The 27,758-nt window shown below is 40.5% G+C and overlaps 1 non-coding gene across 1 annotated transcript; it reads right to left on the bottom strand.

Moving 5' to 3' along the window:
• Positions 1-15,491: 15,491 nt before the first annotated feature.
• LOC129402815 (U6 spliceosomal RNA) lies at positions 15,492-15,598 on the bottom strand. Its single transcript, XR_008628856.1, has one exon. It is a non-coding gene; the product is annotated as a U6 spliceosomal RNA (small nuclear RNA).
• Between the last annotated feature and the right edge of the window lie 12,160 nt (positions 15,599-27,758).

Genomic DNA, 27,758 nt, shown 5'->3' with positions numbered 1-27,758 from the left:
TGGTTGAAGAAACTCTGGTACATCTATACAATGGAATACTATGCAGCTGTTAGAAAGAATGAGGTCATGACGTTTGCATATAAGTGGATCAGCATGGAAAGTATCATGCTAAGTGAAATGAGTCAGAAAGAGACAGACAGACATAGAAAGATTGCACTCATCTGTGGAATATAGAATAATAAACTATAAGACTAGCACCCAAGAATAGTAGAAATAAGTACCAGGAGGTTGTCTCCATGGCTTGGAGGCTGGTCTCTCATTCTGGGCAACTCAGAGAAGGGAACACCAAGTAAAATGTGGTTGGAGGTCATGTGGGGGAAAGATGATGCGGGCCGAATATAGACTAGGGACTGAACACAATGGTCACTCAACACCTTTATTGCAAACCACAACACCTAATCAGAGAGAGAGAACAAAAGGGAATACCCTGCCATAGTGGCAGTGTGGGGTGAGGGAGACTGGGGAGGGGGGGAGAGATGTTGGGTTTACCGGTGGTGGAGAATGGGCACTGGTGAAGGGATGGGTTATTGAACTTTGTAAGGGAGAAACATGAGCACAAAAATGTATAAATCTGTAACTGTACCCTCACGTTGACTCACTAATTAAAAATAAACTATTAATTTTAAAAAATAATAAAAAAATTAAAAAATGGGATGAAACCAAAATAATATATAATTAGGACCTGAGAGAGTGGGATTGTTATCTAGTCTAGAATCAGCTACTGGTTTTTCTGTCTTTCTAAATTTAGATTCCACTGGAGAGGTAAACTTATTTGAATGAAAGTTTACTATCTAATGGTTTTGGACAGAGTCCCAGAATTATCTTAAATTGTCCAGGTTTGGGACTTCTGCCCACTGAATTTTGAGATTTTTTTCTGATTGTATAGTATCACCTAGATCAGATGTCTCCCGATTCCAAATACTGAATTTGTGGTGAAGTAGTTCTCTGAGGAGATGCTACACAGGCAAAAACATGTCTATTTTATTTATTTTTGTTTTTGTTTGAGTTTTCATTGCAGTAACTTTGGCTTGTAAAAGTGTAAATATTTATGCTTTAGGGAAGCAATACTGTTATATAAACAAATGCCAGTATCCTTATATCATAGTGCATTTAACTCTGCCTGCCACTCCCAGCCTATTCTCTACCTATCCACTGTTTAGCCTGTTATTATTATTATTATTATTATTATTATTATTATTATCATTATTATTTTTCAAGCTATCAATTCAAATACATCTCAAGTCTAATCTCAGTCAGAGTGTCTAAAAGCTTGTTTTTCTTGGACATTGTCTGTTCTCTTTGCTTTATTCCTTTGAGTAGATAAGATATTATTTACCTTATGGTATTCTCTTAGCATGACACCACTCTACTTCTATTCATGTTGTATGGGAGGCACTTTGGGGGCGTGACCCCCAGGATTCCATTGGGATGAGGAGAAGGAAGGACAGTCGATCCCTTATCCCTTGAGGCCTGGAGTTTGCCGTCACTGAACCCGCGTACATGTGCTTCTCATTGGGTTCTGGAAGCTGGGGTTCTTAGGGGGCAGGTGGAGATGACACCTGCTCCCGTCTGAGGCACCCCAATGAAACAGGCCTGGCTTAATGTCTGGAGGAATCTCTGCAGCAAGCTGCTCGGTTCCGAGATTCTTTTGTGTGTCTGACTTCTTTTCTCACCCACTGAGATTCCCTTAGGTGGCGAAGTAGATGAATTTTTATAGTTTTGTAAATCTCTCACTCCAATAGACCTGCTGATCATCTTATTTATTATTTAACTATAGCCAAGTCACTGTGCAGCAAGAGAAGCTGTTCTCATATGAGAAATCTTTGACTTCTTATTAAAGGAAATATCCTTGTATTTTTCTTTCCTCTCTCTCTTTTTTTTTTCTTTTTGGGTCACACCCGGCAATGCAGGACTGGAGCAATAGCACAGCGGGTAGGGCATTTGCCTTGCATGCGGCCAACCCGGGTTTGATTCCTCTGTCCTTCTCAGAGAGCCCGGCAAGCTACTGAGAGTATCTTGCCTGCACTGCAGACCCTGGCAAGCTACCGTGGTGTATTTGATATGTCAAAAACAGTAACAACAAGTCTCATAATGGAGATGTTACTGGTGCCCGCTCAAGCAAATCGATGAACAACGGGATGTACAGTACTACAGTGCATGGGTATATGTATGCATGTATCTGTATATATAATATATGTAATATATGTATAATGTGTAATATATCTAACCTATCTCTTGTCACTTCCTCCCTTATCTGTTAATAAAAACTAAGAATCTTTGTCTATTTGTTCCCTTTGTATAAACTACATAAAACTGTGCATCTCTGATTAAAGATTCAATGTCATCACCTTAGACTGGACAGTCAAATATATCGTTACTAGCTATGCTTTTTCTATTTAAAAAGAAATAGATGTGCTTTTACTCTGATAATAATTGTAGGAGTCTGTAATATAATGTTATATAATATATGAGTAGGATAAAGTATGTTCCCCCGATATCACTTGTATCACTTGTCTTCCCATTGATCTTCGATTTGCTCAAGCAGGCGCCAGTAACATCTCCATTTGTCCCTGTTGCATGCTAGTGTAGCCCAGTGATATCTGCTCACTCAAGGGACACATAGTGCCTAAAACCATTCATTCAGGGTTTTTTTTTCTTTTTCTTATTTTTGAGTCACACCTGGTGATGCACTGGGGTTATTCCTGGCTCATGCACTCAGGAATTACTCCTGGCGGTGCTCCGGGGACCATATGAGATGCTGGGAATCGAACCCGGGTCGGCTGCGTGCAAGGCAAACGCCCTACCTGCCTTGCTATTGCTCCAGCCCCTCATTCAGGGTTTTGATGAAGAAGTTTGACCATCTCGTTGGTGGGTGGCCACTCGGTCTTTTTACATCCCGTGGAATCCAGTCCAGCTCTAGTCCAGCAGTCATCTCTGAATCAAATTACATGTCCGGCCCATCTGATTTTTGATGTCCTGGCAAACGAGACAGCATCCCTGATTCTTGACCGTCAATGGAGGTCGGAACTCTGGATTCCTTCTGTCACTTGAGTGAGATGTGATACTCCTAGCATAGCTCTTTCGATTCCTCTTTGGGATACCCAAACAGAGTTCTCATCCTGTTTGCATAGGGCCCAGGTCTCTGAAGTGTACGTTAGTGCAGGAAGAACAGTGGAATCTTTTTGATGTGCCTGTAGCCGGAGATCCTTTTTCCTCTTGACCAATTTTTCAACGCTCTTGAAGGCTTTCCATGCTGCTCTCTTCTTCCTGCGCAGTTCTGGCGCCAAGTTGTTCCTCATGTTGAGTTCTTGACCCAGGTACACATAGCTGCTGCATTCAGAGATGATCGTTCCATTGAGAGCAAATGGAGCATCAGGGACTAGTTCATTTTTTATGAGCATTGTCCTGTTGAGGCTCAGCTGCAGTCCGACCTTTCCACACTCTCGGTTGAAGTCAGCCAGCATTTGTGCCACTTGGCTAATGTTTGGCGTTATGAGAACGATATCATCAGCGAAGCGGAAGTGGTGGTGTAGTTGCTGACCATCTATCTTCACTCCCATTTCCTTCCCATTCCAGTCATCGCATGACATTCTCGAGGGTGGCACTGAAGAGTTTCGGTGAAATGGTATCGCCCTGCCGAACCCCTCTCTTTACGTCAATGATCACTTCCTTGTTGAATGGTGAGATCCTGGTGCTGAATCTGCAATACAGCTTGTGGAGGATCTTGATGTACTGAGTTTGAATGCCCTGTTTGGCCAGGGCTTCGATGACTTCTTCAGTCTCAACAGAATCGAAGGCCTTCTTTAAGTCGATGAACGTTAGACAGAGCAGCATCTTGGACTCTCCTGAAACTTCGATGAGTTTGGTCACCATGTGGATATGGTCGATGGTGCTGAATCCTTTTCGGAACCCAGCTTGCTCACATGATTGTCCTTCATCTAGTGTTATGCCTATTCTATTCAGGATGACACAAGTGAACAACTTGTAGAAGACAGACAGCAGGCAGATTGGGTGATAGTTGCCAATGTCATGGATGTCTTCCTTCTTGTACAACAGAACAGTCCTGCTGGTTTTCCACTGGGATGGAACCTTGCATTCAGACAGGTAGCATGTGAAGAGCCGAGCCAATGTATTGATGAGTACTGGCAGCAGATTCTTCAGGTGTTCAGGTCTGACCTTGTTTGGACTGGGTGCTTTATGTGTCTTTACCGATGAATTCCTCCGATATATGAATATGCATATTCTTTTTCCACACGTAGCTTTCTAATTAAAGTCTTTGGATTGATAGTTTAAAATGTAGCACAGGCCATCCTAATATAAAAAACAATGCGATATTCATTGGTTGTAGCTTGCCTTGCTGTTCAGATTTTCATAAACAACTGTCCTTATATCAGTAGCATCTCCAGGCCTCATTCCTATTTTACTTATTCAAAATCTGAATTTTAAGTAGCTCCCATGTGATTTGTGCTTACATTATAGTATGAGAAAATGTGACGATGATAATTTGACCTTATTCAAATGATAAATTCTGGGACCAGTATGGCACTGGCCATCCACATGGTAAAACTTGATAAAATTCTCTTGTGCCACATATGATCCCCCAAACCCAGACAGGAGTCACCCCTGAGCTTTCAAGCATGAATAATCCCAGAACACTTGTGCTGATGGGCTCACATTATAAACACTGAGGTGCATTTGGGAACCACAAAACAGAATGATCAAGAGTATAGGATACTGAGTACAAGGGTGTAACAAACTCTTTTTGTGACTATAATGAATAAAATTTGGGAATTGTGTGTAGATAATTGCGGTAGTCAAATCAGATGTTTGTAATTTGTAAGTGCCTGGAATGCTTATAGAGTTTAAGAGATAGGAAAAAATTAAGAGTAAAATTCAGTTGGTGTCCTTCAGAGCCAGTGAAGAATGTAGGTCTAGAACTCAATACTTTGAGAGTAATACAGGATGAACAACCTGGATTAGCAAGCATCGTGGAAGACAACTGACAACAAACACATCCCAGGTATATAGTGATATGAGTTTGGGCAACATAATAATACATACAGTTGTTGAGTCTCATTCCTATATTGAAGGTGAATGATAATGTAAAAATGTAGCTGCCCAACTATTTACAATAGCCAAAATCTGGAAAAAACCGGAGTGCCCAAAAACAGATGACTGGTTAAAGAAATTTTGGTACATCTACAATATGGAATACTATGCAGCTGTTAGAAAAGATGAAGTCATGAAATTTTCCTATAAGTGGATCAACATGGAGAGTGTCATGTTGAGTGAAATGAGTCAGAAAGAAAGAGACAGACATAGAAAGATCGCACTCATATGTGGAATATAAAATAGCAGAATGAGACACTAACACCCAAGAGTAGTAGAGATTAGAACCAGGAGGTCTGCCCCACAGCTTGGAAACTGGCCTCACATGCTGGGGGAAAAGGCAGCAGAGACAGAGAAGGGAACACCTAGTAGAGAATATCGGGAGGACCCACTCGGGCTGAAAGCTGCATACCAAAAGTGGACTATAAACCGAACATGACGGCCGCTCAATACCTCTATTGCAAACTGCAACATCCAACAGAAGAGAGAACAAGAGGGAATGCCCTGCCACAGAGGCAGGGTGGGGTGGTGGGGGTTAGGATGGGGGTGGTGGGAGGGATACTGGGAACATTGGTGGACAAGAATGGGCACTGGTGGAGGGATGTACACCAAATACAAACATGAAAGTTTGTAAGTTTGTAACTGTACTCCACAGTGATTTACTAATAAAGATTTAAAAAAATATGTAGCTGCCCACTAGCTTCTGCTTAGGGTGCTGAGGGAGTTTGCAGAAAAGGAAATATTCTTTCAGATCAAGTTTTCTGACTCCTTCCTAAAGGAGTAAACAAATGAGAGGGGCAGCTGAGAGAGGAATTTGGTAGTCATAAACTAAAAAGAAACATCACAATGGAAATTGGAGTCAAATTCATTTGAAAAACAATTGACTCTAGAGCCCTAGGGTAGAGGACAAAGCATATCATGTAAAAAATCAACAAACAAAAAGCTCCTGCAAATCATCCCTCCTTATTTAGTTTCTAGAAAATAAGGCAGTCTGTTAAATGTGGTCAAGTGAGTGGCCTAGTTCAAACACTTGGCCTTTGTTTTCTTTTTACAATTTGTAGGAATTCCGTGTAATCTGGATAAAAATCCTTTATCAAACACATATATTGTGAGTATTTTCTCAAAGTTTGTGTCTTGCCTTGTTACTTAATAAAGTCCTTGAATGCTTTTTTGTGAGGGGGCCACTTAGGCCTTAAGAGGATAACCATAAATGAGGCTCAGATTCAGGTCCCAATTGATTGTATAAAGGCAAAAGTCTTTGGATGAAAAGAAATGTATTTTTTTTATAGTTCACTTTTTTTTAATAAGAATTTTATTTTATTGAATCACCATGTGGAAAATTACAATGCTTTCAGGCTTAAGTCTCAGTTATACAATTCTGAAACAACCATCCCTTCACCAGTGCCTATATCCCACCACCAAAAAAAAAAAAAAAAAAACAACCAAAACCCACACAGTACACCTCCCATTCCATCCCCCACCCCGCCCAACCCATCCCCCCACCTTGTAACTGGTAAGTTTCACTTTACTTTCTGTTTACTTTGGTTACATTCAATATTTCAACACAAATCTCACTATTATTGTTAGGAGTACCCCACTAGAGTCAGACCTGGTGTGAAGAGAAATGAGGTCACGCGGTCGTGGTTTTGGATATCTGTACTTTAACAACTAAGTCCAGGGAGATTTCTTCCAGATATTGGGTCATTGCAAGCTTGTAAACCCCATCTGTGGTTGTCATAATATGGCGGTCACCACGCCCTTCATCCCCGGAAAGGAAGAGGAGAGAGAGAGAGAGAGAGAGAGAGAGAGAGAGAGAGAGAGAGAGAGAGAGAGAGAGAGAGAGAGAGAGAGAGAGAGAGAGAGAGAAATACCTTTCCCCTCCTGGGTGGGCATGGGGCCGCGGCTTAGTTCTGAGGCTGGAGATATTCTGCGAGGAGCCGCCCATGCCGAAAGTAGTTTTGCTGGGTCTGGATTCACACTCGTGCAGCTGTGGAGAGGCCGCACTCACGTGCAGCCCCCGGGATCACATCTTGGCGGCAGCTTTGTAGTTCACTTTTAATTAATATTTCTTGGGGTTGAATGATCAGACTTCATTTTTGAATGTGTTATACAATTATTTTGGCATAATTCAAAGTGTTTTCTCTCCCTCTTGATTTATTCTAGTGTCTGTATCAGAGAAAGGAATCATCACATACATATTACCTATCAGTTTCTAGACATGAATCATTTCTATTTATCAGCTTATTAGCTACTGATTTACTGTGAATCTGCAATGTGTTAAATTGTCCCTTCAACTTTGATCTAAACTTTCTTGGCTGTTTTATGGATATTTTATTTCTCCCATTTCCACATATGATCTTGAGTCAACTTATTAATATTTACAAAGATAGTCTTTTGAGATTTTCACTGAAAAATCACTGACTCTACAGATGAATTTTGGGGGACTGGTATCTTGATGAAATTAAACAGTTGATCATATTAATGCCATAGGTCTTTCTTAAACTTAATCTATTTCAGAATTTTTCTCTAATTTCAGTGTGGAAGTACACATCTCACTTATTTCCTGATACTTAAAAAAAAAAGTTTTTTATGATTTTTTTACTGCTTAATGGTGTTTTATAAACTTTTCTTCCAAAACATAAGCAGCAACTGAAGACAATGTGGTTTTTATACTCATAATACATTTTTGAGTGCATTGTGTAATTAATAGAGCGTTCAATGATTTTATTTCTATTCACTTTAGAAAAATTGATTACTTACAGAAACTTTATTGAGCTAGACACTGATCTTAGCATTCCATTTTTACTTAAACCTTAGAAAAGCCAATTTGTCAAATCTCTGATTTACAACATCCCTCCCCCTCCCCCCACCCTCCAAAAAAGACAGGATAAATCTCTATTTATGATTTACTAGAGAAAAGTTTCACTGGGTCCCTGACAGAGCAATAGGTCATGCCAGATCATTTCAAATCAGACAGGCTAACATTTGAAGTTTGCACCTTGACAATTAGTACTTGAGCTTAACAACCATATCTATAGGAAGCAGTACAATATGGCTTTTTGTAAAAATGAAGAAAGGGTGTTAAATATGCCATGCAAAAAAGAGCTGATTGATAAGATCTTACCTTAACTTAAGCCAACTCTCTGATTGTTCACCTGTCTGAAATGAATAAAAACATCAAGAGAGTTCACAAAGGCTAGTTGCTCATAACTCAATATTTTAGTCTTCATATGAAATACCAATTAACTTCCAGACTTTAAAAAAATGGGTTTGGACATCTTTTTTACAATACATTCCAATGGCTCATTCACCCTACAATTATCAACATATCAACACTATGGCTCACATTTTGTCTTTCCTTGAAACACTGGCAATGGTACCTTACATCCATGGTGCCAACATGAAAAACAAGATTTACTTATTCCGAGTCGGTGATCTTTGATTTACTAGCACTACTGTGGTAAACTGAGGAAATTCATGGCTATTGACAGGGTCTCAGAATCGATGCAGAACAATTGGAGAGATGACAGAAATGGTGGAAACAAAGCACATGGACAGTGAATAACCCATGAGACCTTCAAATTTTTCTCCATTCTGGGGCTGGAGAGATAGTATAGTGGGTAGGGTGTTTGCCTTGCATGCGGCCAACCCGGGTTCGATTCCTAGCATCCCATATGGTCCCCTGAGCAACGCCAGGAGTAATTCCTGAGTGCAGAGCCAGGAGTAACCCCTGTGCAATGCCAGGTGTGACCCAAAAAAGAAAAAAATTTTTTTCTCCATTCTGTGAGCAGAGGCTCTGAGCATTCTTTATGTATATATATATATATATATATATATTTAATGTATGAGTACTGCTATTTATTCTGCCATTGATTAAGCTGATTAAATTGGCCATGAACTCCACATTACCTTTTTTTTAATCACCATGAGATACAGTTACAAAGCTTTCATGTTTGAGATTCAGCCATGCAATGATCCAACACCCATCCCTCCACCAGTGCACACTTTCCACCACCAGTGTCCCCAGTACATCCCCTTTTCCCCTTCCCAGTCCTCACCCTGCCTCCATAGCAGGCAATTTCCCCAATACTCTCTCTCTCTCGCTCTCTCTCTCTCTACTTTTGGGCATTATGCTTTGCTCAATTTTTTTCCCACCACCATTCAAGCCTGCCTGCCAGGGGCAGATGCTAGATCATTTATTGCTCATTTTGAAAATCATGGGTGCCGCAGCTATGCACTTCTGGAATCCTAGATTGTAAATGGTTGAGTTCCAGAGACATTTCTGTAGGGCACTAATCCATTTTGAGATTCAATTGGGCATCTGTGGACCAGGGCTGTTGGTGCACTAAGATGTCACCCAGAGGCACATTGTGGGTGTGAAAGCCAAGCCTATGAGTGGGCGGGTAACCAGGGAGGGACATCCTGGAACCTCTGCTGCCATGCAGCGTGGAGGTTTAGTCCTGGAACCCGCATACCTGGGTCTTGCTTGTGGAAGCTCTTGGTTGCCAGGATTCCATCTGGAGTAGGTGGGGAGACTGCACCCAGTCCATCTGGGATCCCCCAGTGAAATTGGCTCAGTGTGGGGCCAGAGAGGTCTCCGGCTCTGTGGTGTCTTCCGGGATTCGCTGCTGTATCTCTGGCTTTTGATCTCTTTAAAGATTTATTTATGAGTCTTGGAAGCAAGGCCAGTAGTAGAGTTTACAGGGTGGCTCTGGAGTTGGATTGTGGAGGTGACTGCCGGTGCTTCCATGTGTATTGGGAAGTGGGGGGAGGTAGCCCACCCCAACTCTATGAAAGTCTGGAGATTTCAGTCACAAAACCCACATACCTGAATTTTCAGATATATGGATCTCATATATCTTGGTGAGATCCATCCAGAGATGGTGGAGTCAGGCCAGGTGTATGGTGGCGATTTTGGATTGTGGAAGTAAGCAGCTGCTGGGGGTTCTGCTTGGGCAGGCACAGGCCAACCCGCCCCCTCCAATTTACCCCAGTCTGTTCAGCCATACACGGGTCCAAGATTAACTGTGGCTTTAGATCTCTTTTGAGATTTATCTATGAGTCTCTGAAATAAGGCCAACCAATGAGCTTGTATAGCTGAGTCTGAGGTGGTCTATGGGCATGGCTCTCACATATCTATCTTTTGGCCATTTAATTTCTTGGTAAACTTAGTTGCAAGTCGTTGGGGTCTGACCAAAGGTACAGTGGCAATTTTGGGGTGACAGCCAGCCTGAAGGCACCATCAGGCTGCTGATGCACTCCCCCCCACAGCTACAGGTTGACCTGTTGACAGCACCATACCCCATTCCTCATATCTTCTTCAGCCTCTCCCTCACCTTATGAAGATTAAAAGACCAGAAATTACATCTCATTAATAATGAATATTAGGTGAGGAAGAACTCTAAGAAAGATAAGAAGTTTTACTAGTTGGTAAGTAAAGTAAACAGAGGTCAAGTGAGACTGGAGAGATAATACAGCTAGTGTGGTGCTTGCATTACTTGGTTTAATCTCTCAGGAATCCCATGTGACCCTTTATTGGCTGGTAGTAATGACACTTGATGGCAGAGTTAGGAGCCTTGAGCACCACTGGGTGTGGCCCAGAGCAAAAAAAAAATCAAGCAAATAACAAAGCTTTATTCAAATATAGGTAAGAGAACATGAAGTGTTATTGCAGGGGTAGACGGAGGGCTTAGTGCTTGGCTAGCATAATAATAAAAAGCAAACATATATTTCACAACTCCCCAGATGAAGAAAAAAAGTGGGTTTTAGACAGTATGTAAATGAGGATATTCTTTTGATCATTTCTGGGAAGGAAGGGAGATAATGGAGTTGGTTAGGGGTTGAAGCATAAAGCAGCAGCCTTCTGGTACGTGGCATTCTGTTTGGACTATGTGATGAGAGGAACAATTGATGAGAGATAGGTTGAAGGGTTTCCCCACTCTATTCTTTGAGGAGCTGTTGACAGGGAGAAGAGGAAGGAGAGAGAAGATGCAGTTTGTGAATGGTTAAGAGCTGTTTTGAGTTTTCAAAGGCACAGAAAGGAAAATTCAGGTCTAGACTTCTTCCCATCTGAGTGAGTTTCCATCCCCAGTTGCATTCAAAGAATGATGGGCTTATGTAATAAATGGAGAGGCAACTCACAAAATGGGATTTGTGTCAGACAGATACAAGTTGAAATCCAGTCTCCAAGACTTTAATATCCTCCTTTAATTACTTGATGCCTGGTCCACCGTTTCTAAGAGCTCATTAGCATCCTCAACATTTCATCTCTGAATTCTTTGTCGGAGAGATTCTATTTGTGGGTATTCCCTGTTGAGACTTCTAGGCTCTTTTCTACATCCACTCCTTGTGGTGTTGATGTGGGGGATTTGCACTCTTTCTTTGTGTTGCTGTAGTAGTATGGATTCCTCCAGTTAAACTATCAGTGACACCCTCTCGCTGCAAGGGAGCATTCTAGATGGCCACTATATTCGTGACAGTGGAAGTTCTATTTGGCTTATTTTAAGACAAGTTGAAAGAGCTACATTAAAAATATGTACAAGGATGGGGCTGGAGCAATAACACGACAGGTAGGGTGTTTGCCTTGCATATGGCCAACCCGGGTTTGAGTCCCAGCATCCCATATGGGTCCTTGAGCATGGCCAGGGGTAATTCCTGAATGCAGAGCTAGGAGTAACCCCTGTGCATTGCCAAGTGTGACCCAAAAAGCAAAAAAAATATGTATAAGTGTGATGGATGACTTGGATGAAGTCATATGGAGAATGATGACCAAATTTGCATTTGTAACAAAGCAAGAGAGGATGCTAAATCCAGAGTCACATCACCAAGGATCTGAAAGATTTGTAACAAAGAAAGAATCAAGGTCCTGGATCTAGATTAGGAAATGAATCATATTTTGTAAGCAGATGACAGGGGCAGAAAGCATGCCCATGTCAAAACCACTACAATAAAGATGAAAAGGCAAAGAGTACAACACAGGGAAAAATAATGAAAACATATGTGACATAGAGAGTGAGTTGATATGTCTAAGAGAGTTTTTAAATAGATAAGAAAAGAAAAATGCTCCCTGCATTTAGAACCAATGCAGAACCTGTTAGAATTCCCTATATAACCCAAAGTTTGCAAAGGGTTCCTCAAGGTGATAATTCTCCGTGGATATTTTTGTATTTTTCGGTAAAGATTTTATGTGTAATCGGTTAAAAGATAATCATTTAAAGTCATTAACATGATTGGAAGATAGAGAAGATATATTGTTTCAAAATGACCTAGCGACTTTGTTCTTCAGCATAAAACAATGGAGATGCCTTCTCCTCTGCAGAAAAATGTATTTTGATTCAGGAATAATTTTATTTTATCCTGAAAGATCAGATTACAGATAAATCTGGTGTTATAAATTTGAATTTGCATATGGGAGGCATTCATTGCATGCATTGGGTATGAAGGCAGTGGTTGTGGAACTGGTGTGAAAATAAGCTGTTTTCTGGATCCCTGTGATGGTACAGAGTGAAGGGCAATTGCTTTACATTCAGCTGATCCTGGTTCTATCCGCAGAACTCCATATGTTTTCATGGGAAGGTGGTGGGGGTGCGGAATCCCAGAGCACAGTTGATTGTTGCTCCCCAAACAACATCAAAAATAGTCTGTTTTTTGTCATTTATAAGTTTTGTTTTCAAAGAGTTTTTCACCATAGTTGATTATGTTAAACACCTTATCACTACCATTATTTTGAATTTTCCCACCACCACCCATACTGCCCCAAAGGCAGACGGTAATTAATTTTGTATTGCTTATTATGAATAACACTGCACTGTAGCACCACCATCCTGTTGTTCATCAATTTGCTGAAGTGGGCACCAGTAATGTCTTCATTGTGAGACTTCTTGTTACTGTTTTTGGCATATCAAATACACCACAGGTAGCTTGCCAGGCTCTGCCGTATGGGCAGGATACTCTTGGTAGCTTGCCGGGTTCTCCGAGAGGGACAGAGGAATCCAACCTGCGTCAGTTGCATGCAAGGCAAATGCCCTACCCGCTTTGCTATTGCTCCACATGATCCAGAAAGAATCATTCCACTTCTAGGAAAGTAGGTGAAAATCATTGAATCTCCTCCTTTGATGAGTTAAGACCCTTTATTGAAGAACATTAACATGTTTTTATAGGTGAAGTCTTTTGTGCTAATACAGACACGCGCGTGCGTGTGCACACACCCACCCACCCACACACACACACATATTTTTTTTCCAGACTGGGCTAACTCCTAATTTGAGAAGCTTGAAGATTTCAGTCACAAGCCCCCATACCTGTTTTTTTTCTTGAAGGGAGACTGTTAAGATCATACGTGAGCGTGAGGGCAACGAGGTACTGAGTGTTACAGCTGCAAGAGTTCTTTCGGGGGCCAGAACTTCCTGCCCCTGCGCCAGACTGTCTTCACTGGGGCCCTTCAGAGGAGGGCGGGTTAAGTCTCCCTCCTTGCTCCAAGCAGATCCCCAGCAGCCAAAAACTTCCAGAACCCAACCACAGCCATGCTCAAGGCCACTCTCCACACACTTGGATGAGCCTCATGCATGAAGGAACCAGCAGAGGAACCCAAGTGTGTGGCACCCGGGGCTGAGATCTCCAAGCCTGTTTGGATCGGGACTGGGCCTCCTCCACCCAGATCCTCCATTATCCAGTAGCTAGGCAGTCACAGCCACAAACTGCCCCCCCCAGCGCCATGTAATCTCATCAATGGCCAAGATCTAGAGACTATAAAACAAAGCTCTCAGAAGAGAGCGATGCAGTGTTTCCTGGAGCATGCAGCCGCATTCGCAGGCTCTTATATTTTAGCCCATCGATGTACCTAATGTACCTAAAGCAGCACACATGTATTTAGTTCTAACATACTTGCTTGTATTCTCTTATATACAGACTTTTTGGCCCCAGAATGAAATCAACAACCTTCACACACTTCCCTGTTATCGTGGTGGGAAGATGCTTGCTGGTTGGGTGGGTGTTTGAATACTATCTGTAATGAACTATTGTTATCTACTTTATAAAAATAAAATGTATAAAATTGCAAAAAAAAGAGTTCTTTTGGGACAGAAGGAGGGCCATACCTGCCACTCTCCAATGTGCTCAGATAAGATCAGGCTGGCGCAGCTAGGGGTGAGAGTTCTGTAGCCTGTTGTTTGTTTCGGAGATTAATTTGTGAGTTAGTTTTCTGATACAAGACTTCATGCTTGTTTTGTCAGAATCTTTCTTTCTCGCCCTCCCACCTATGCATCCATTTAGTCTGTCTAAATACATTATGCATAACATATGAGTTATTTATTATATGTGAACATGTATAAATTTAGTATCACTACTGAGATTGAATTCTCCATAACTCATTACTGTCCCTAATTTCACTAACTGTGTTGTACCTTAAAAGCATATGGGGCACTTCCTAAATGTTTCAGTACACTGCTAATAGAAAGCCCAAAGTGCAAACTGTTGTCAAGTTCAAAAGATAAGTTGTTTGTGTAGCCATACAGAAATGAGATATCATTTTGGTTCTTTGTGAGACTTTTTTGAGAAAGGAAAGCAACTAAACCACAAAGCATAGCATAGTTTTTTATTTTATTGGTGTGAGTACGAATTATTGTTTTACTTTTTTCCTGTACTTTTCTCTGCTTTCCAAGTTTCCTACATCAAACACTTATTACTTATAATTACAGGGCCTGCCTGAATGCTGAGGCCATAAGCTGTACTTAGCAGGAAATGAAGTTAGGGATATGAATAGTAAAGCTAGTATTACAGCCTGGGACTAGATGGCTGATGTTTTAAAATATTTATTATATCCATATATCCTTGATGCAATCATAAAGAGCTAAGGTTTCCGAACATTTAGCTCATGCAGATGACTAAGGCTCTGAACCCAGGCTTGCTTTCTTGCTTTCATAGCAAGTGAAGATGAAAGTTGGACTCTCTTTCTCTCCCTCTCTCTCTCACTCTATCTCCCTTTCCCTCCCTCTCTCTCTCCCCCTACCTCTCTCTCTCCTATATTATAATGTCTCCTGTGTGGCAGGTATGCAATCATTTATCGCTGGACTGTTTATGGTCATATTGCTTGAATTCATGTTTTTTACAATGTGATCCTTCAAGTTACAATTCATGTCGCTGAAAGCAAGAAATGAAGGTCTTGGCAAGTGGTCTTTCTCTCTAACCATTTTTCAGTTTCTTGTAATGTCATTTTTATATTCCTCAAGAACTCACAAGGTGGAAGTTTATGTGCCCTTTCTTATATTTAACCTTGATGTTCAGTGAATTTCTCTGACCAGGGCTCTGGAGAAGCACATTCCCTACTCATCATTTCTCTTATTTTTAAAACTTTTAAAATTTTTTAATGAATCACAGTGAGATACAAAAATATGGAACACTTCAAAAATTTGCGTGTCATCCTTGTGCAGAAGCCATGCTAATTTTCTCTGCATCGTTTTAATTTTAGTGTGTGTGCTGCAGAAGCGAGCACCCTACTCATAATTTCTATAGAATAATAATAATAATAATAATACCATATACTGAGAAGTGATATAGTGCCACGTTTAGTGTTAAACCAATCCTCATATTGATTTAGACTCACAGAGATTTTAAAATTTTATTATCATTATTATTATTAATATTTTTAATAAAGCGATAAAAGAAACCTCAAAGAGAGAAGAGCAGCAGTGTTGGCTGATGTGACAGAAGCCAGGAAAAGTATTCGCAGTACTCGCCTGTCCTTTGCCAACTATAAGACGAAGAGGACTGTCCTCTGATGTCCTGATGGATCTATCACATCTTCCAGAAAGACAATGGAGAGGTTTATTCACGACTTCTACTCAGATCTCTTTGACAGCTATGTACACCTGCCCACATACCAAATTCCGCAGGATGGATATGTCATTCCCAATGTCCTCCCTTCCAAAATCCGACACACCATTTCATCGGTAAAGACACATACAGCACCTGATCCAGACAAGATCAGACCCGAACACCTGAAGAATCTGCCACCAGTACTTATCAACACACTGTCCTGGCTCTTCACACACTACCTGTCTGAATGCAAGGTTCCGTCCCAGTGGAAAACCAGCAGGAAAGTTCTGTTGTACAAGAAGGGAGACATCCATGACATCAGCAACTATCACCCAATCTTCCTGCTGTCTGTCATCTACAAGTTGTTCACTCATGTCATCCTGAATAGAATAGGCAGAACACTAGATGAAGGATAACCATGTGAGCAAGCTGGGTTCTGAAAAGGAATCAGCACTATTGACCATATCCACATGGTGACCAAACTCATTGAAATTTTGTGAGAGTTCAAGATGCCACTCTGTCTAACGTTCATCGACTTAAAGAAAGCCTTTGACTATGTTGAGACTGAAGCAGTCATCGAAGCCCTTGCCAAACAGGGCGTTCAAACTCAGTACATCAGGATCCTCTGCGAGCTGTATTGCGGATTCACCACCAGGATCTCACCATTCAACAAGGAAGTGATCATTGACATAAAGAGAGGAGTTTGGCAGGGCAATATCATTTCACTGAAACTCTTCAGTGCCACCCTCGAGAACATCATGCGAGGACTGGAATGGGAAAGAATGGGAGTAAAGATAGATGGTTTGTACCTACACCACCTCCACTTCGCTGATGATATCATTCTCATAACGCCAAACATTAGCCAAGTGGCACAAATGCTGGCCGACTTTGACTGGAATTGTGGAAAGGTTGGACTGCAGCTGAACCTCAACAAGACGATGCTCATGAAAAACAAACTAGTCCCTGATGCTCCATTTGCTCTCAATGGAACGAATATCTCCAAATGCAGCAGCTATGTGTACCTGGGTCAAGAACGAAACATGAGGAATGACTTGGTGCCAGAACTGCTCAGGAGGAAGAGAGCAGCATGGAAAGCCTTCAAGAGCGTTGAAGAAGTGGTTAAGAGGATGAAGGGTCTCCGGTTCCAGGCACATCTTTTTGATTCCACTGTTCTTCCTGCACTAACGTACACTTCAGAGACCTGGGCCATATGCAAACAGGATGAGAACTCTATTTGGGTATCCCAAAGAGGAATCGAAAGAGCTATGCTTGGAGTATCATGTATCACTCAAGTGACAGAAGGAATCCGGAGTTCCGACCTCGTTCAACAATCAAGAATCAGGGATGCTGTCTCGTTTGCCAAAACATCAAAAATCAGAAGGGCTGGACACGTAATGCGATTCAGAGATGACTGCTGAACTAGAGCTGCTACCGACTGGATTCCACAGGACGTCAAAAGACCGCATGGCCGCCCACCAACAAGATGGTCAGAATTCTTTGTCAAAACCCTGAATGAAAGGTTTGAGGCACTTCCTATCCCTGGAGAGAGCAGTTATCATTGGGCCACACTAGTACGTGACAGGGACAAATGGAGATGTTACTGGTGCCCGCTCAAGCAAATTGAAGATCAACGGGAAGACAAGTTATACAAGTGATTATTATTTTTATTAGTGAATCACCATGAGGGTACAGTTACAGCTTTACACATTTTTGTGCTTGTGTTTCCATCATACAATGTTTGAGAACCCATCCCTCCACCATTGCCTATTCTCCACCTCCAATGAACCCAGTATCCCTCCCACTCCCAAATTCAATCCCCCCACCCCACCCTAACTCTGTGGCAGGGCATTCCCTCCTGTTCTCTCTCTCTCTTTTTGGGTATTGTGGTTTGCAATAGGGGTATTGAGTGGCCATCGTGTTCAATCTATAGCACGCATCTCCCTTCCCAAGAGGGAGGGTCCTCCAACCACATTTTACTTGGTGTTCCCTTCTCTATCCGAGCTGCCTTTTCCCCCCGCATGTGAGGCCAGCTTCCAAGCCATGGAGCCAATCTCTGGTACTTATTTCTACTATTCTTTTTTTTTAAAGAAATATTTTATTGAATCACCATGAAAAAAAAAAGAAAAAAAATACAAAGCTTTCAGGTTTTAGTCACAGTCAAATACTGATTAAACCCCCATCCCTTCACCAGTGCACCTGTTCCACCACCAAGAACCCCAATACACCCCCCTCCCACCCCACCCCCCATCTAAGTAGCTAATGATATTCCCATTATTCTCTATATATATTGAGTACATTCCATATTTCCATACAGAACTCACTATTATTGATTGGAAATTTTCCCCAACAATCAGCCTGCTGAATAGTCATCATCTAGTAATTTCTCTTCATTGCTGAGAGTGAAGACTTTGAGTCTTCACTATCGCGGCTGCGCGGTTTGGGGTTTCTAATATTTTAGCTCAGTTCACAGTCAAAATGGATGGCTGCAAGAATCCGCTCTGGTGCCAATGGGTTAGGAGGCCTCTGGTTCACAGTCTATAGGCGCGGAGGGTCTGCTTCTCGTGCCACAGCTCTGGTTCATCTCTGGGCAGAAGGCGCACCGGGAACGCCCCCCCTCCCAGGACCACCTACAGGCTACGTCACTAAAGAAAGTCCTACCTCTGGGTTGAAGGGTCTTAGAGGGTGGCTCTCACCATGTGGTTGCTGCTGCTGCCGCCATTTTTGCTCAGAAAAATGGGGTGGAGAGGGAAAAATCCCTCCCCAGGCTGCACGAGGTTGTAGCTCAGTTCACAGTCAAAATGCATGGCTGCAAGAATCCACTCTGGTGCCAAAATGGGTTAGGAGACCTCAGGATCACAGTCTATAGGCGAGGAGGGTCTGCTTCTCATGCCGCGGCTCCGGTTCATCCTATTTCTACTATTCTTGGGTGTTAGTCTCCTATTCTGTTATTTTATATTCCACAGATGAGTGCAATCTTTCTATGTCTGTCCCTCTCTTTCTGACTCATTTCACTTAGCATGATACTTTCCATGTTGATCCATTTATATGCAAAGTTCATGACTTCATCTTTTCTAACAGCTACATAGTATTCCATTGTATAGATGTACCAAAGTTTCTTTAACCAGTTGTCTGTTTTTTGGTACTTGATTTTTTCCAGATTCTGGCTATTGTAAACAGTGCTGCGATGAACATATAAGTGCAGATGTCATTTCGACTATACTTTTTTGATTCTCCGGGGTATATTCCTAGAAGTGGTATTGCTGGGTCAAATGGGAGCTCAATTTATAATTTTTTGAGAAGCATCCATATTTTTTCCAAAAGGGTTGAACAAGTCGGCATTCCCACCAGCCGTTCAATATATAGCAGTTCAATCTATAGTAGAAGGGTCACTTTCTCCCCACATCCATGCCAACAGCGGTTGTTTTTGTTCTTTTGGATGTGTGCCAGTCTCTGTGGTGAACTCACAGAGATTTTGAGATACTTATATGCTTGTTTCTCTGATATTTTGATCTCTATTTTTAAAATTTAGTCCCTGTGATTGTTATTCATTGTTGAGTTTTATAAATATAGTGTTACCACACCAACCCACTCACCAGAGTCAACTTCTCTCCATCAGTGTACCCAGTTTCTCCTCAAGCCCCCGACTGTCTCATTGATTGGGACTTTTAAAAGTTTGCTGTTGTTTGGTCTTACATTTTCAGTTTACTTGGTTATGTGATTTGGGAAACTGCCAATATGTCCAATGTCCCTGCTACCTGCCCCTACATTAATTCTGACTCTTCTTACTTTCTTTTCCTTCACTATTCTCAGATCTAGGAACCAATGTAATCTAGATACACCCCATTTTTATCTTACATGCTGTGTTCTGTTTTCCCATGGGCTACAGATTGGAGTTCATCTGGTATTCGTCATTCTTTTGACTTTGCATCCTCAGGTTCCATCAAAATTGCAGCAATTGAATGATATCATCTTACCTTGCATGTTTGTAGTATTCTTATTTTCGTATATACCACATCTTTATTATTCATTCATCCACTGTTAGCACCTAGGTTAATTTCAAGTCCTAGCTCATACCCTGAATGGTGCAATGTCTTTGGATTCTGAGGGTAAATAAAAAGTTTATTTTTTGGTGGTATGGAAACTTATTCTTACTTTTCTGAGACGTTTTTATAGTGTTTTCTAAATGAGTTGTCTTTATAGTCCTGGCTATCGTCTCTGGGTACTCAATTCTGAGCTTCTCAAGGGCGATCCCTAGGCACAGTGTGCCAAATGTACACAACATGACAATGGTCCTTAACAAGGCGCTTACCTGGGTGTAAGGCACCGGCCTTCCAAATAGCTGTTCCTTGGCATCCCATGAGCCTCCCTTGGCAGAAAAAGAGTTGGAAATTTCTTCAATGAACCTGCTTTGAAGGTTTTAAAATTGTGATTAGGTGGCGTAAATTCTTGTACAGGGGAATAATTAGAGGGAGTGACAGTCATAATCAGGGACCAAGAATTCTATGTGGGTGCCTCAGGCACCAGGAGAGCAATAGGCTGCTCCAATTTCTCTTAAACAAGTTCTATAATTCAGGCCTTCTTTATATTTTTCCATCTTATGGAAATACAGAGTTCTGAGGAAAACTGACCAGAGGAGAGTAATTGGAGGGTTTCAGCAGCTCCTGATGAGAACCATATTTTTAATAATTTTTAAATTTTGTAACATATTTTATTACATTTAATATTCAAACAAACACCAATCTCACCACCATTATATCTTCCCACCACCATATTTTGGGGGTTTCTGTCTCAAGCCCCAATCCCTGCCCCAAAGCAGAAACAAAATAACATATTTTATTTGTTATGACAAATCACTGAAAATGCTACATCTATCCTTAGAGGAAAGATGGTGAGGATTGTTGTATTCCACCCAGGGGCCAGTAAGCTGTTCTATAAGAGATCATGTTGTTGGAAGTTAAGCCTTGTGTGCTTTTATACATAGATCTGTAAAAAAAACTTCCCGCTATGATTGGTTGCCTCCTACTTTGAATTCCAACAAATGTGGTGCAGTACTCTTGGAGTATGGGTAGGGTGTGTGATATAAAGTGTCAGGAGGCCTCAACTAGTCCAGTAATAGGTTCACTTGTGGATGGGGCTCAGCCTGAGCATGTGGAGAGTGGCCCTGAGTGTGGCAGTGACTGAGTTCTGGGAGCTTTTGGCTGCCAGGGCTGGGTCCCTTGGGATGGGGAGGGCTCTCAGAGAAACAATTCTTGACCCTCCTATATCACATTCCTCAGGAGACCCTTATTAATGTTACTTTTTGTCCTTATGACTTTAATGTCCTTATTAATTAGTGTTGTCAATATTGTTACTTAAAGATTAACTTTTGCTCATAATGTAGAGAAAATTAAATCAGGCATCGAAGCTTTGTCCCATATGTATAAGTGAAAAAGACCACTTATTGATTACGTATTCAAGTTTTCTTTGACTTGAAGGTAATTGGTCTTTTGTTTTGCTTTTTGGGTCATGCCTGGCAATGCACAGGGGATACTCCTGGCTCTGAACTCAGAAATCACCCCTGGCGGTGCTCAGAGGACCATATGGGATGTTGAGAATTGAACCCGGGTCACCGCCTGCAAGGCAAACGCCCTACCCACTGTACTATTGCTCCAGTCCCATGACTTGAAGGTAATTGGAAGACAATATAAAATATAATTTTAATTACCAGAGCTAATTATCCCTTATAATACAGAGAAACATATTAAAAATAAATTGCAGGAGTTTTGGGGCCACAGCACCTTGAAATCAGTAACTTATGTTAGCTTGCCAGGCAGATTGAATTATAACACTGCAGATCCCCCCAAAAAGAAAGGAGTCAAATCATTCTTAGCAATGGAAATTCTGCTAATATCTGGAATTTTGTATATCTCTAAAAACAGGTTTTGAGATAAGCCAAATGCAGTTGAAATAGTGGTATAATAGATAGAAATGTGTTAGTCTTTTAATAAATCCTGTAAATAAAATTAGTTTACTTCACATTTTCTCCCCTCTTCTCTCTCTTCACTTTCCTGTCCTAATTCTCACATATATATTTGAAAAACATAAACATACAAACTGCATACTATTTCACTGCATGCTGTGTGAATTTACTGAAGACTAACTCTAACATACATATGAAAACCACATATATAGTTTGAAAGAACTTTTCCTTATTGCCTATGTCAACCTTCTCAGGTTACAAGTAGGAAAACCTTAGAAGCCTTAGAACGGACTTGATCAGCCCAATCTCTGATCTTGGAGGCTAACTCTGGGTCTCCAGGTTCATTATCTCTGGTTGCTGCTTTCTTCCTGTGCTTGAAAGGGTGCATATAAACCACAGTGGTAGGAAAGTGACGTGGTAGGACTCAAATCTCAACTTCATTGACCTTGTAGATATTGATCCACTAACTTCTCTGAGTTCACTTTCCACTACATCAGCGAACTTCTGAATTCACTTTCTACTAGACGTAACATATGTTTTCTAGTGTTGTTGGAAATGTGAAATTTATTATATAAAAATCAATGTCACATTAATAGGACAATGGTATATTAAATATAGAGAGAAAATAATTTTTAAAAATTGAAGGTGTTGAATATAGAACTAGTCAAATGTACAAAATATGACTATCTAGGGTGTTTTGTAATAATGCAAACCATGGCTGGAGGTATGGTGTAAAGGTTAAGTGGCTTGCCTTACACATATTTCTGGCCTGTTACCACATATAATTCTCAATCTAGTGCCACGAGTCAGTCCTGAGCATTGAGCAGGAGTAGCCCCTGAACACCACCAGGTGTTAGACCGCCTTTCAAAATCAAGTGATTGGAGGGCTAGAGGGAAAACAGTTTCATGCTGTCAACTTGGCTTCCATCCATCCATCCTTAACTCCACATCTAATTTTCTGAACTCCTCAAAGGCAATCTCTAGGCACAAAACAAGTAGTTTTGGGGCATCCTCAACCCATGCAGGTGCTCTTAGTCTTGAATTTGGTGCCAAAAAGCAGTTTTGAATCTTTCCATAGACTTTAGCTTAGTGTTATTAGTTAATAGCTGAAGTGTTGAAATATTACGCTTTCAACTAGATTTCAAGTTCTTCAAGGGAAGAACTTTTCAACGTCCTTCTTATCTAGCTTTCTTTTTTAAAATTTATTTTTATTTATTTATTTGGTGTTTGGGTCACACTTGGCAATGCACAGGGGTTACTCCTGGCTCATGAACTCAGGAATTACTCCTGGCAGTGCTCAGGGAACCATATGGGATGCTGGGATTCGAACCCATCTTTCTTTTTTTTAAAAAAAAATTATTTGTTGAATCACCGTGAGAACAGTTTCAAAGCTTTCAGGCTTAAGTCTCAGTCATACAATGATCAAACACCCATCCCTTCACCTGTTCACATTTTCCACCACCAAGAACCCCAGTATACCCCCATCCTACCCCTCCCCCTGCCTGTGTGTCAGATGATTTCCACTTCTCTCTCTCTCTACTTTGATTGCATTCAATATTTTGACAAAAGACCCACCATTATTGATTGGAATTTTTCCCCAATAATCAGACCGGCCGAAAAGGCATCATTAGGTAATTTGTTTTCTATTGCTGATTATGAAGAGCATATGATGTTGTGCACAATTTTGGAATTCTGATATTTTAATAATTAGGTCTGGAGGGATTTCTGCTGAAAGCCACTGGGTTCCAAGATTCCTTTGTGTCCCTCTGGGATCATGGCCTTTAAGGAGCTCAATAAGTAGCTGGAGGAGCCATTCATGGGCGGCAACTCTTATCTAGCTTTCTTATCTTGCTTCCGAACTTAGTATTTCTCTTCTAAATTTAGAAATGATAGTCCTTGTAGAATTAAAATCAATACTAATAAGAGCGTCGATTATCTTAATAGCACTTTTATTTTTTGCATCATCTGGCTGATTACGATGGCTGCCTTTCCACTGTGTTTTGATTCTCACTTCAGTCTTGTACCTTAGGGATCCATAGAAAGTCTAACCTGGAGGCTGGGGATTTGCTAAGAGTTATGGACTCAGCCAACTATTCCAATAAAAAGTTTAGTTTTTGGTATTTTATTGATCTTATAAAATTATACGAGTATTTTATGTTTAATTTAGTGAGAGAAAAAGAAAATTTAAATTAAATTTTACTTCTGTCATAAATTTTCTTAAAATGAAAATCTAACAGCACATATAATATTTGTGACTAAAATAAAGGAGTATATAAAAATTTTTACTCCTTTATTTTAGTCACAAATATTGTATGTGCTGTTAGATTTTCATTTTAAGAAAATTTGTGACAGAAGTTTATTATATAAAGTGATTTTCCAGTGTATATGTAGTTTCAATACACATATTAATGTACTTTCATTTTTATGTTTTTACAATTATCTACTTAGGATAATTTATTAGAAGTAACATTTCTAAGTCAGAAGATGAGTTTGGGTGTATGTGCATCTTATTCACTATAGAATAGTTGGAATTCATCTTTAAGACAAACATTTTACAAATATATACTTAATCTCATTGTCTATCATCCACTTTGAACTCCTATACCCAGAGCCAAATAGCCTAATATATTGTTTTAGCTTTCCTTTTCTTTTCCTTCCTGAATAATTCATTCCAAATTTCATTTGACACAATGAATGGGGAAAGTGACCCATGGGAATCAGGACTCGAGTAAAGGCCGCCAAGTTGGTGTCAGATATAAAGAAGAAAAAGAGGTATGCATTTTCCGGTAATGGGATGCAAGCTTCTTGATGTTAGATAAGGAGGTAAATATATAGAAACAAAGCAACAGTTGATTTTGTGGCATTGAATTTGACACTGAGAGAGTCTAGAAATAGTAGCTTCAATGTAACAAAGAGTACCAGTGTAACAAAGAGTACCTAGTACCTAGTACCTTAAAACTAGCAAAACTAGCTGATTGCAAAATAACTTTCTTAATGAAATGGAAACAGGGTTGGGGACCTCTCTAAAGGCTGGGACACCTGCTCTGTGTAAGGTCACTGTGGTGCTATTACTGCTGCTAAATCATCCCCCATGTCTTGTGGTCATACACTATCAATTGTGTAAGAGATAAAGAGAAAATTACTAATTCAATACACAGAGAACCAAGGTTTCTTACAGAAATGGCTAATTCTAGCATTGAATCAGTTAGAAAAGGCATGAAACTTTAACAATATTATATAGAAAAATGTTCAACGTTCCCAAGGGAATTGGTATTTCGTATTTACAATGTTGCTATTTTATTGTGTTCTGAGAAAAAAAGCAAACAGGATCCAATGTTCAGGTTCTTCCACTAGTCAAATTAGAACAATTTTACTAAATAAACATACACGTGTACATGAGGATAATTATGGATCAGAAATAATTCAAAAATTTAACCCCAAACCAAAGTTATTTTAAAAAATACATATACAGTATAGTAAACTGATTTTCCTCTTAATAGAATCCAGATAAAGAACAGAAAATTCAGAAATTATAGTTTCTACTTAGTAGCTGTTAGAGTAAGCAGCATCTTGTACCACTAGGAAAAGGGCAGTAAGAAGACCATTTTTGTGAATTTCCTGAGAAGCAAGGCTAAAATCGAAATCTAATCGTGGGAAACATGAGAGAAATTTAAAATGAACGGTATTATATGAAATAAAAAGTGTTCTGAGCTATTAAGGAAAAGGTGGAGGCTCTTGGGTACTTTTTTTTTAGACTTCTTTCTTTCTTTTTTTTTTCTTTTCTTTTTTTTTTGGGTCACACCCGGCGATGCACAGGGGCTACTCCTAGCTCCTGCACTCAGGAATCACTCCTGGCGGTGCTCAGGAGACCATATGGGATGCTGGGAATCGAACCCTGGTTGGCCGCGTGCAAGGCAAATGCCCTACCCGCTGTGCTATCACTCCAGCCCCTCTTGGGTACTTTGAAATGCTGAAGGTAACAATAACTTCATTCATTAATAATTTAAATCAATTTGCTACCAGACTCTGTGTAGCATCTACCCCCAATGCTGGGGAGTTGAAGGGAGACGAGAGAGTTGGAGAGAGATGAGAGAGAGCAGAGCAGCAAGATGGAGTTCAGAGAGACCAGCAAGGGAGACAGAGGGAGAAGGATGTAGAGGAAGAATACAGGAGCAGGCACGTAGAGAGAGAGCCCAGACTGTGAGATGGAGCATGAATTAGATGAGTGAGAGAGAAAGAAGGAGACGGGAATGAGGGGCAGTGTGAGACTAGAATGGGGGGCTCAGAGAGACTGGAACAGGTGCGTGGCGAGAATGGAATAAACAGCAACTGATCAATCAAATGGCTTGGCTCTCGTTTCCTCCTCTGTCTGCCCCATGACATGGGAAGCCCCAGGTGGGGGAATGGCTCAGGCCCACCAAACCTGGATTTTGAGGGGGAGAGCCGCCAGGGCCTCCCCTTGCTGCTTGGAGATTATACACTTTACCATTGGGATGAACAAAAGATAACTTCATATATTAAAAATGTTATTCCTTTAAAAATATAATTTAAATCAACAAACCACTCTTCATGTTACCTATACTACAATAAAAAATTACAAAAACACGGAAGTAAATCTACAACTATCCATACAATGAATTTTAATTTTTTTTAAAAATATCATCTATGAAGAATCGATGGATCATCAAAAATAAAACTGTTCTAAGTGATTTTTTCCACTATCAATAACTATATATATGTATCTTGAACTTGTTTTCAGCTCTATTACTACTACTAATAATTACAACTACTGAATCATTGTTGCTGAGAATGGAATAAAAGAATGTCATGTATGTAAGGATAAACAAGTGGTGGAATTCAACAATGTCAAAGCAGAACAATATGAGTTGGAACTCTTGAACTTGGGGATTCGTTACTGAACTGCTGCATCCTTACTGGGTATTTGGCACATTTTGTGTTATGTGGCAATGCTTTGTTTGTTGATTTGGAGTAAACCAGCAATGCTCAGGCATTACTCCTGGCCCTGTACTCAAAATTATTCCTGGTAATGCTAGGGGAACTAGATAAGATGTGAGCTCAGGTGTGCAAAGCAAGCACCCTACTTACACTCCCAATTATCACTCCAGCCAGATCCACCATTATATTGATTTTGATACTTTCTGTATATCTAAAGATATATCAAGTTTTTTATCAAGTTTTTTAAAGGAAAAAAATTATTACTCTTTTGGAAAAATGTTATCTTTTGCTATGTAGTAAGATGTGAATTTGTCTTTCATAATATCTTATTCCGGACTGGAGTGATAGCACAGCGGGTAGGGCATTTGCCTTGTACGCAGCCGACCCGGGTTCGATTCCTCTGCCTCTCTTGGAGAGACTGGAAAGCTACTGAGGGTATCTCGCCCTGCATGGCAGAGCCTGGCTAGCTACCCATGGCGTATTCTGTATGCCAAAAACAATAACAACAAGTCTCACAATGGAGACGTTACTGGTGCCCGCTTGAGCCAATCGATGAATAACGGGACAACAGTGCTACAGTGTTACTACTATCTTATTCCAATCAATTAATTTTTGTACTGTTTCTTGGAGAATTATTTCAACATTTCCTTCTATGCACATATATTCTGCCTGAGAAGGTTCTTACAAGATATGCATAAATATCATGTTGAGCTTGATCTGTCTAATTATCTCAGGAAATCTTATGCCCTCTTATACTCCCGCGTAAGTCTCTCACATGAACCAAGAAACACTCCCACCCCAACCCTGTTCAATCATTCTTAATGCTACGTAGAGAAACCTATTGTAACAAAGGATTATCCAAGGTAGCTTAGAAACATTTGTGTTATTTTCTTCTATTTTGGTTATGGGACAATCTCAGAGT

This window comes from Sorex araneus, chromosome 2 (genome assembly GCF_027595985.1).
Source record: "Sorex araneus isolate mSorAra2 chromosome 2, mSorAra2.pri, whole genome shotgun sequence".
In the NCBI taxonomy this organism is placed as follows: domain Eukaryota; kingdom Metazoa; phylum Chordata; class Mammalia; order Eulipotyphla; family Soricidae; genus Sorex; species Sorex araneus.
Note: the sequence above shows the minus strand (reverse complement) of the source record. Positions and strands in the feature narration are given on the sequence as shown.